Below are 12,358 nucleotides of genomic sequence, written 5' to 3' on the forward strand. Positions count from 1 at the left end.
ATTGCATTTGTTCTATCTATGTAAACTCTGAAAGCAACTATTACTTGTATTTTGTGCAATTGTTTTTTTGCAAATGTGCAATTGGTTTTTGCAATCATCAAATATCCAACTTCAGCTATTCTAATATTTACAGCTGGAGATGAATATTTAATTATTTAGAACCTTCTTTATTTTTTTGCATACATATTTTAAAGTTCTACTTATGGAGGTTAGAGCTTAATTATACTCTTGAATCGTTTTCTCAAACTACCAAGTTTTATTACAAAATCCTTGTTTCTATAAATAGTATGTTACAAAATCACTACGTTGAAAAATTGTCTAATATTTGGGTGGATTTAGGATTACCAATGATTCACGCAAACAGAGGTGGTTAAAGGCACAAAGCTTCACGCTAGTTACGTGACTGAGTTTAGATGTCCCAACAGAGCTCCAAGAAAGCTAAGTTGGTAGGAAAGGAGGCCTAGAGCTCCGAGCAAGCTAGAGGCTTTGGGTTAGGTTTCTCTCAAAGCTCCAGGCAAGCTGAGAGAGTGGAGGTGACAAGTCGAAAACTGATAATAATCGCTGTGATTCTCCTGGTTTTATACATGCTCCAGTGTGGCGGTGGCGCTGGTGGTCTTTTGTCGTCACATGACCAGTGGTTTCTGTCGTCTGTCGTTGTAGCTACTTGAGCGGCTAAACCGTTTGTAACAAAATCATCATTTGACTCACTGACAGTGTATGCATGACCGCTAATATACTATTTTGACAGTTTCAATGTTCATTAGAAAAAAGAAAGAGCTTTGTAATTGCATTTTATATCAGTCATTTTTAACTCAATACTCTATTGCATTATTGTCTTATTATCCCGTTTTTAGTCAACACGGCAAACAGACGAGTAATGGCAAACCCCATTGGTAATAGGCAAATAAGAATTGTTGGTTCTACAGGTACTTCACTTGTGGATACATGCCCACTCGTACACTGCCAACTCTTAACTACACTTTTATCCCACTTTCCCGTGCCCTTGTTTCCTACAGTTTCTCCATAGAAGTACGATATTACGTCATATCTTTAACAATTAGAAATGATTTCTTTATAGTGTATTCAAAGCTGTAACACTAGGTATGTATATGCAGTAATATCCCACAAGAACGATCAATATATGAAAAGGACCTCCAAGCTGCTTTCAATATATATAATTACAATATTTTGTTGGTCTATATTAAGCAACAGATGTTTATAACATTTGGAAAACAATATAGAGGAGAAAACAAGATATCAGCTAGCTTATATGAGATATTTCTAAGGACATTACTTTTCTTGTTGCAAAAAGAAAGAAAAAAAAGGCTTTTGTTTTTAAGTCCCGCTTCTGGCACCACCTGCAGGTATTATAAATAAACCGCCTTGCCTCTTTTATCCCCTCCTCCTTTTTTTTGTATCTGGCTAAGGATTACATCTTCTTCGAGATTGCCGGAGTTTTGTGTTACGGAAATTCACGATCTGTAAATGTCTCATAAAACACTAGGACGAAGCCTCTTATCGCAGTCTTAACATCCTGCAGTGGTAAAACACGACGACCGATCTTTGAATCTCCAAGGATGACACGTGGGCTAACGAGAAAACTACTCAGACCATGGATAATAAAACAATTCTCCATGCAAAAGCACCGATAACATGAAAAAGTATTCTTTTTACAATGGGCTACTGCATGCAATATATTTTAGTCACTGTTCTCTTATTGTCACTAGAAGGTCCAGATTGGGTGCTTGTGAACACGGACTTCACAAGAAAATACAAGCTGTGTACGAACAACAAATGGTACACTGGGCAATACTTTTTTTTTTTTTTTGCTACGAAGAATCGAACTATCTGTATTGCGTCTGTTTTATCTTTGTTTCTTGGCTTGGTTACAGTATCTTTTTAAAGTTTGTTTCGAATAATTTATTATCTTTCTTTAACTTGTAGAAAAAGTTACTGACAAAATTATTTAAAATATTTATTTAAAATATTTATCATTATATTTCAGAGAGAATTCTACTTAATCCAACTTAAATAAAAGGTATGACGCAGGGACACTCGCAGAGAGTTTTTTTCAAGGAGAGCAAGAGACCGATTCAAAGGTGGGATGACTGAATTCAAGGGAGAGCTAACGATTGTTTCCAAGGGTGTGGCATAAAAAAAAAAGACACACAAGCATAGCCGCGAATACACGTATTCTTTGATACATAATATAAAACAACAATACACACATATCCTTATTAACTGCAGTAGAAATGTAAACTATAGTACTACAGTAGGCCCTATTTAACGTAAATATATTGAGTGCGTGCGAGCAAATTAGTATGTTTAAAATGTTTCTCCAGAACTGAACACCCTTCGAAAATCCATGGAGTGCAACTGCCCCCTGGCCCCTCGATGAGCATATGCAGTACTAACACGTGTAAGTTTATTTTCCTTTAAATACAGAACAATTCAAAATGGATGGCCCAAATAGTCACACAGGAGTGTGTTCACGTTTGGGGGAGGGGTAAATGGGAACGACTTCTAGTTCTCCCAAATGAGGTTCACATGTTACATGTTTTTTAAAATTGTTTAATACTTATAGGAAATGAATGATGTTCAATAGCATATGAAAGGAAAATATTTATTTAGAAATAATTAAACTCGTCAACAAATCAAAACAATTAAAAGAACTGAAGTGAATTCGGTATTCTCGTTTGCCTAACTGGATGCAGACAGTTGTAGAATACTATACTATTACATAACTATATTATTGTCCATTACTATACTATTGCATAACAGTCAGTGTCTGAGTTTGGTTATTATTTTACAATTTTATTTTAACCATTTATACCTATATAAACGTACAGTCATACAAATGAACTTAGATGAAGTTTCTGTTTCTTTATGAATAGATTATTGGTACATTTTCTTCAATCTTTGATTCCAACTTCACACTAGTGGTGGATATAGGCTGGAGCCGGGCGGCCTAGGCCCCAAATTTTTGAGTGCCAAAAATAATTTAAGCTATTATTTATATATTTTTGAAAGTTTAAACTACTGATATACCTATCATAGTCTGGTTCTGGCAGGCTCCCCAGTTTTTACCTTCTAGATCCACCACTGCTTTACACTGCCAATATGCATGAATGTATAACGAGTTAATAATGCTTTCATATTCTGAAAGGATTTAAGTTTTCTTCTAGTTAGTAAAAAGCACCGTCTCCTCCGAAAGAGTCGTGCTAACCACAAAACAACTTGTTGGTTACATCCTCTGAAGTTATATGTAACTGGTGTAATGAATTTATTGTGAAAATATCGATATAACTTTAAAGGTGAACTCTTCAAGTTTCATCTGGCAACATTGAAGAACACAACATTTCTGAAAGTTCCCACTAGTGGCGCTGGTATGCTACACGACGACATCAGCGATGAACAGAAGGCTTACTGAGTGCTAACCGTTGTTCAGAGATATTTTCAGATAAAATTTAGTAAACAACGCCAATTCAGGTTTTGCATTGGTGGAAGGAGACTTTCCGATTAGATTTAAATTTTTTCATTGGTGCATTATCATATTGTTGTTTAAAGTGTGTACGCATCTCAAACTTAGGAGAGGAGGGGAGCATCTGCCGCATCACATAAGGGGCCCACAACACATCAACTATGTGTGAACATCTGCATATCTTACTATGTTACTATATGTAATATACTACTATAGGTAAAGACTATATAGTAAAGATAAGATTGTATAGGTACTATATTACTTACTATAGGTAAAGAAAAACTTTTGGGGAGCCTACAAGAGTAAGGATATTCGTAGATACAGTAAGTTTGCTTTGAGGCAGACTTGTTTCAAAAGGTACAAAACACAAGAATTACGCTGTTGTCATATTGATTAATGTTATTAGGGCCGGCTCGTTCATATAGGCACCTTGTAACGTTAATAGAGTATACATATATTACAACAAGCTGTGTAAAAGCATTAAATCAAGCTACTATATGTGGCTGCAAGCTTTACCACGTAGTTGATCGAAATCGAAATGACTAACTTACGTTCACACCAGAAGAGTACATTTTTGAATCAAAAGATCCAATATATTTCAATCAAAAAAATTCTTGAAGGCCTTATATCTAGAGGACTTGTAGACAAACCCAAACTATCACTTAATTCAGTATGATGTGCTTATTCCGTAGAAAATACGGAAACTCGATTTAGGAGCCGTTCAAAAATTTTGTGGTCCCTGACCCAAAAACTTATTATTGGCTAAGATCGATATATTTTGATCCACTTTTGGATCATTCCTAAAATTCTTGTCTGCGCAGTGTAATATTGAACAAGATCGCAATCTTTTGATCCATTTTTTCCTTAATATTCTTGTTATTTATGTAGAACTCATTTTCCTAATAAAAAGGTAATATCAGTAAATCAGATTGGCGTGTGAGGGTGGAGAAAGATGGCGGCCGGGGCATAATGTGAGGAAAATAAGGGGCGTCGAAATATTTTTCGCTTAGAGTGTCAAAATATCTAGAGACTGTTCTTGAATATTATGGACAAACCAAAAGAACACTTAGTGGCCGACCATTTTAAACAACCCACAAGTCCACAATATATAAAGTAAAAATATTCCATCAAATGCCATTATCCTAATTTGTTTGGTTACTTATCAACAAACATCACCTACAGGAAGGTGACAATAAGTAATCTTCTGGACTGAAACGTATTCTTGTAGATGTTTCCCCGGAAGCACCAGCTTTGTTTCTCAATAATACTATGTGAAGTCCGTTATTAGACGAACCAATGTTATGCCTGTTCATTTATTTATTTAGATAATTAGTCTGTATCTTCTGCTAATTATTTATTTTAAATTTATTTTTTAGCATAATTAAATGCAAATATTATTCTAAATTAATATTTCTACATATTTATTAATTTATGTTATATTTCTACCTATTTATATTATACATAATACCTTTTTCATTCCAATAAGTTGCAGTGAAATATATATTGATTTCTTTGTGACAGTAAAGTAAGTTTGTAAGATAATGTCGCGGACTCTTTTTAATCCGAAGTCAAAGAAGATACGAAAAAAGCGCGAATTACCCAAAATTTGAAATATTCCAAAATATACGTATACATTTTAAATATTTAAAATAAAGTGAACAAAACTAGTGTGGATAAGAAAGTCATTAGATTTAATATGCAATCTAATAAATTTTAAGGCAGGATATAATAAAGGTAACCAAGAAAGTTCTGTCGCTTTTTATGGAGGTCTCTGTTCCACTGGCCCTCACACCGTGAGTTAAATGCGAATAGAGATAAGGCGAAGGTTAGTTGTTGGTGTGGGTATATCCAACATACTACCTCGTTGTGCCAGTTCAATTACACCGTAAACTTGCGTAAGGACAAAGTGAACATGGGACCTCCACAGAGCGTGATAATGGCGTGTATGCTCTACGAGTTCAAACTGAGGTCAAACGCCGCTGCAACAGGGCAAAAGAAATGCCAGGCCTTTGCTGAGGGTGTCGTGACTACGCGGACACTGCAGCGGTGGTTTAACAAGTTTAAAGACGGTGACGAAACACTCGAAGACGCGCCACGTACCGGATGACCAACATATGAACAAAGTGGAGATCTTCAGGCAGCAATTGAGGCAAACAGTGGCCAGAGATGTGAAGAACTGGGACTACAGTTCAGTGTGGGTGGAGAAACCATTCGGCAGCATCTCCATCAACTTGGGAAGCACTACAAGTTGGATCGAAGGGTCCTGCATGATTTGACTCCGGGCCAGAAGGCAATGCGAGCAGACACCTGTCTTTGTTTGCTGTCTCGTCTGAAGAAGGAGCAATTTCTAGACAGGGTGTTGACATGTGATGAAAAGTGGGTAATGTACGAAGCTCAACGGTGCCGTCATCATTGGTTAGCATTTTGAGAACCGGTTCCAAAATTTCCGAAACCAGCACTGCACCAGCAGAAGGTCCTGCGTATTTGGTGGACTGCTTGCGGCATCATGCATCGTGAACTGCTACCAGCTGGTCAGAACATCAATGCGACTATGTACTGTCAGCAGTTGAGCCATTTTTAAGAAAAACTTAAAACTCTGAAGCCAGCACTTCTGAATCGCAAAGTGGTCCCCCTGTTACAGGACAACGGTAAGTCCCACGTGGCTAGGGTGATCCGGGACACCATTTTACGCCTTGGGTGGGAAACACTATTGCATCCGCCATACTTCCCGAACATTCCACCGTTCGATTATTATCTGCTCTATTCCTTGGAAAATCACCTTAGAAGACGCCAGTTCAAATACCTAGTAGAGGTGCAGAATGCACTTGATATCTTCTTCGCTTGACGACCCATCAAGTTCTACCGCGATGGAATCCATGACTTTGGTTTCCAAGGTTGGCAGAAGGTCGTCGATGGTGATGGGGACTTTCAGGTACGTCTTAGGTAACATATCGATGTTTGATAGGTGACATAACAAATTTCCTTGTTTACGGGTGACGTTAGCCACGCGTCAAGGTTATCAGAAATAGTGGTTTTCCTAGAGGCTTCTTTCATGTAATTTTGTCAAGAAAGTCAAAAGGATATACTGAACCGAATCGAACTTAGTAGAGGCGGTCGTGCGCAGACTTTAAGTTGTTGTGAACTGAATACGGAAATTTACGTATTTAACGCTTGCAATAGTAAAGTATATAGATGGCTGCAAACTTAATTTGCTAATATGAAAATAGAACTTAAAGCATATTATTTTTTAAAGAAGACATTACTTTAACACATCTACAGTGGTGGTGGAGTCAGAAAAACACGAAAAACATCGAAGAAGAGTAAACGTATATATATATATATATATATATATATATATATATATATATATATATATATAAGCCGATACACTGACCGTGCGTCACCGTCTGAAATTGTTCGTCGCATGGCTGGACAGACTTTCTTCAGGTACCCTTGCGACATCACGTTAAGCATTTTATTTCAGTACACAGAGATGAGCCGAATTACAGGGGAGAGAAACAACAAATAAGTCTCATTCGTTTTAGTTTTCATTATATTCATAGGGATTTGAAATACTGATGGAGTTATTTAACAGAGAGAAAGAAGTACTCAATTCACTTGCGCTACAATCTATGAAGGGCTATGCCTAGCCAGATGTAACACGTTCAACTGGACGATGCGTGCTTAGTGCATCAATTATTTCTGACTTTCCTGGATTTAAGTTCGCTATTTCTTAATGCACGTAGTTCTCCAGTTACCTCATGATGATGACGAAAATGAAATCTTTCAGTTTTACGACCTACGGTTATGCCCTGGAGGATAAGAAAGATGGTGATAATGAACGAAATGGTCAAATGAATATAGTGGGAAGAAACAAGAGAACACGAGAAAAAACCCACACAATGGAGATTGTCAACCAAAAGAATCCTTTTGCATCACGAAAGGTCCAAGAAAAGTATCAGATAACTACGTTTAAATCATATTTATTATTGAAATATACAATATTATATAATGGCTTACTAACTTTTAACGTTGATAAATGTTCTTCATTGTGTATGATCACTTTATCAATTCATAATCTCTTTTTTTTTTTTTACTATGAATAGTCTAATACTGAAACAACGTTTGAAATCTAATACATGGTTGTCCACGAGACTCGAGAATTGTCGTGTTTCTCATCTTATATGGAATTCGAAAATGCACTCTGATCGTTTTTAACAGAAGTTTCGTAGACAACACTAGCTTTTTATGCTTTCTTGTGATTTTTGGGTTACACTATTACAAATGCATGCTGTAGATAGAGAGGGATATTGCAGGAAACGCAACGATGAACAGAAATAGAGTGTAATTGTTGACTATTTTAATTGGGTATACATTAACTCTGGCAGGCTTTATAACAGAAAACATGGAAATATAGTAATTGGGAACAACACTTTCAGTCGGTGGAAATTAATCTATTAATAATTTTACCATTTTTGGTACATGCAAAATTTTGAAACGCACTTCTCTCGTCGTCACCACCACTGCGTTGTAGTCACTTGATCTTCTTTCGATGCATCTTCTATTGTCATTATCAGTGGACTCTCTTCAAAGCAGCAGAAGACGAAGAGTGGGGTAAGTATATATAAAACGCAACGGAAAAGAATAGAACACGTCACCCTGCGTGAACGTTTAAGCACTCACGAAGGCGACGTGAACGGCCCGAGTCGCCAGCTTAGGATGACACCCCAAGCAAGAAAACACAAACAAACGCTTCCAGATGCGGAATGGGGAGAGTCTGTACCCAAGGAATCGAACAAGGAATAATCAGAATAGGTTGAAAAAGATCTTGAAACAATAATAATATTGCAATGACTAGCAAACAGTTCACAATTCAAATTATTATTACAAAACAATAATCTGAAACAAAACAAATGAGTACAGAACATTCATGTAAATAATACATACATAAAATTACATGCAAAGATATTATCAAGACACATTATCTGCATTTACATATAGAAATTATTTCTTTCTCCTGGTTGTGGCTGTCTTCCAGTGATTCATCCCATTCATCATGAAACTAAGACGATAGTCTGCATCACAAGGTAAGTATCGTTTTAAATTTTAGAATTGTATTTGTTGTATAATTATGCATACAGTTTACCAATAGAGCTTGTAATTATAGTTATTATATTTGTAGATATTTTCAATCAATTAAATATAGGTATATGCTAGCATCATTTAGTAGGTTAGGTTAGATTTTCTCTATATAATTGTGTATTCCGTAGTTAATAGATTTGTTTATGTGTTGGTTTTCGTTGACTATGCTTAAGAGTATTTCATAATAGCTGTTAGTATATAAGCAGTACTGTTTCTTAGGCGTATTTCAATCTTCCTTTGTTTTATAAACTTATTTTTTATACTTGTATTTCATATTTTATCGGGGTATGTTTAGTACAAGGGGTCCAGAAGCACGTAAAAATACAAAATTTACAGGAGAAATGAGTGATGCAAGTACTTAGACGTAACATAACGTAATCAAATCTAACCTAACCTAACATAAACTAACGTAAGCTAACCTGAACTAACCTAAACTAACGTAATATTAGTAGAAATAAGCGAAATTCTATCATTTTTTGGAAAATTATGCGGGACTCCTACACTAATATAACATAAACTAAACTAACCTAACGTAACTTAAACTAGCCTAACCTAACTTAAACTAACCGACCCTACCCTAAACTAACCGAATGTGAACAGAAATTACCAAAATTGTAACATTTTTTAGAGAAAAGAGCTGGACCCCTTCTGCTAAACATAGGCCATTTTATCTTTAATAAAATGTCATATACTTTTTACTATTTTATCAATAATAAAGTTACATTTATTTCATACTTATTTCTTATTATCTATTCATTATTCATTTTCTCGACGTTTTCCTGATTTTTCATAATGTATAACATACCTGAATTGCGCCTAGTAACATTGTAACCAATCTTATAAATCAACACAGTCAACGAATATCAATATCTGAAACGTTGTTATCAGCAGCAGACTTACCTACGTAGCATATCTTGGTAAAATACTTATGAACGTCTATAACATTAGCAGTCCGAATAATTCCAAACGTAGAACAGCCATCAGATACCAAAAGAACAGATAACATGCTATTTTCACTGAGAATTTTGATGAGGCTTCTACAGTTTTAGTACATAAAGATGGTCATCGGAAGTTGCGTGTGAGAACCCGGAGTGGGTCTACTAATTAGCGCTGCATAGTTTTAAACTCCATATTTCTCATAATTAACACTCTTAAGAATACCATTCAACTTCCATTTGTTTAGCTTCTCCTTTCACTTAGTAACCAATTTTTTTAAGTATATGAGATGACTTCCTTTTCTTTTCACGAAGAAATTTAGAGGTGCAGAAATTGTACCATTTAGCCAATATATGTTTTGCGTTGAAATGCAAAATAAAATTAACGACAAATTATTGAATAATTAATTGAATGAATAAGAACAACAAAATCATAAGAATAATGAATAAATAAACAGAGTTTGGAATGCCATCACATAACGTGTGGGGCATTACAATTTGAAGTGTTTTCCTTATGCAAACAAATGCTTGCATAATCTTACAGTTATTTTCGTCCTTCATTAAATTTCTCCTAAAATATCAAGACGCTATATCACTATATCTTTGATACATGATCAAAAGAACCTGAGTTAATAAGAAAAGAGATGAAGGAATACAGTGTGTTCCAGAAATAAACCGACAGCTTCTCATATGTGTTAAGACTTCAATACAAGAAAAAAATACACATGTGACTTTGGTCGGAAACGCCTAATTACTGAATACAACACAAAACAAATATTCTTTAGTTTTGCACCATTCTTTTTGAATAGCACCATTCTTTTTGAATAGCATATATTTTCCATGATGATTTACCTGGGAAAAGTCATCAGAGTTTTGGTGGAATGAAAACAGTAGGTCTCAGGCTAGTTTGCGACCAGGGATACCTCGAACTCTTGCTAACTATCCTCTATCCTTAATGAGAATTGAGCTCACTAATCTCAATCATGATGAATCTATCTCCAGTTAGAATTCAAAGTAATTAGTAAGGTTTGCGTTCGTTAACCTCCTTGGGTTCACGCTCGTAAAAGCTTTGACTCAGTATTGACAGACTCTAGCACTCGCGTTTCACTAACTTCGTTGATCACGTGCTCACTAAGAGTTGGAATTCACTATTCTAAATGGGCTGGTAGTTTGAAGAATTCGGGCTCTGACTCACTATCAATGTGAACAGTGGGTGTCATTCAAATCACTTAGCAACTGCTTCTAGAATCAATGTGACTTAGAATTACTATATGATTACATTAATTCGTATTCATATATTATTATTATTATTATTATTATTATTATTATTATTATTATTATTATTATTATTATTATTATTATTATTATTATTATTATTATTATTATTATTATACAAATAAGTTTTGCAAAATTTTATTCGGTAAGTATTGATAAAAGCAGACATGAAAGTTTACAATATTATAGGTTAAAATAAATCCCAATCGTTGAGAAAAAGTCAGTCACTGTTCATAAGCTTTATGGCAAAACTATAACACAGCTTTGTCAGTTTCATAGCAGCAAACTTCCCAAACTAAGTCATACAATAACCATTAGACGCAGAATTTCTTGCCAACTAAAACATATTTATTTTTTCTAGCATTTGAAACACAGCGGACACGTCTGTGTGAATGACAAAACTCAAAATCATCAGTGCCCCCTTTTCTTTATCGGTTTGTATTGCCAAAATCTGTTTCTGGCGGGAAACTAAAGACAAGTTACAAATACTAACTGCATCTGCACATCAGCAAAATTACATTTATATTAATGAGATGCTATAGAAGATGAAAGTATTATGTCTCAAGTGCAGCTCGTCTTAAAGGAGGTTTGTATGTATCAGATTCTCAATGTTTTTAAAGGTAAGGACTGTATCTACAAATAGAAAGACAAGTTTAACAACCGGCTCGACCTAACCGGAATGACGCCACTGCTTATAGGGCTCGCGAGGTTGGATATATCGAACGGTGTAAGACCAAGGAGTTAAGAGTAACTTGAACATGTCACTTTAGTTTCCAGTTTGAACTTGAACATTTCGTGAGAAGTCCTTATTTCCAAACTCAGTCAGATTGTTTCACTACAAACTCTAAATTTTGATACTGTAATTTACTATCGTTTAGAATATTGTAAAATAGAAGAAGAAGAAGAAGAAATAATTAAAACAAGGAGAACTCCTACCAAAATAATACGTTTGTTGTTCGTAGTTTCTGACATTGTGTGATGACAAGAGTTGAAAGAGCATTCGAACATTATCAGGTCTTATAATGATTCTTGTTAGGTTGGTCAGTTCATATTGTCCACTGCTACTTATAAAACTAATCAAAAACATAAAAAAAAAAACAAAAAAAAACACGATCAATAAATTTCATATTCTCAACAGAATGGAAAAGCATTGCTTATTTATCCTTTATTAGGGTTCCAAACTATATCATGCCTAAGTAATATCAGAACTAAAACTGTAAAGGAAACCATTGCACGATTTCTTCGCCCGAAGAATAGAATTCATCGTTGGCCTTGTTCCGCTTTCTAGTATCTATGAAGTAAGCATCAGGTTATTGTATTTTCTCTATGCTACCATGAATATAAGATAGCTAGTAACTATTGATTAGGTAGTGTCTTTGGGTTACTAATCTTAATATCTACTACTACATCAAGTATCTAACAACATTTGATCATGAATTCAAATGAACTATTCATAAATTATTCAATAGAACAAAATACCTTCATGAAATATAGTTTACCGAAACAGTATACTTTGGAAGTCTAT

This window comes from Thermobia domestica, chromosome 2 (assembly GCF_964235325.1).
Source record: "Thermobia domestica chromosome 2, izTheDome1.hap1.1, whole genome shotgun sequence".
In the NCBI taxonomy this organism is placed as follows: Eukaryota; Metazoa; Arthropoda; class Insecta; order Zygentoma; family Lepismatidae; genus Thermobia; species Thermobia domestica.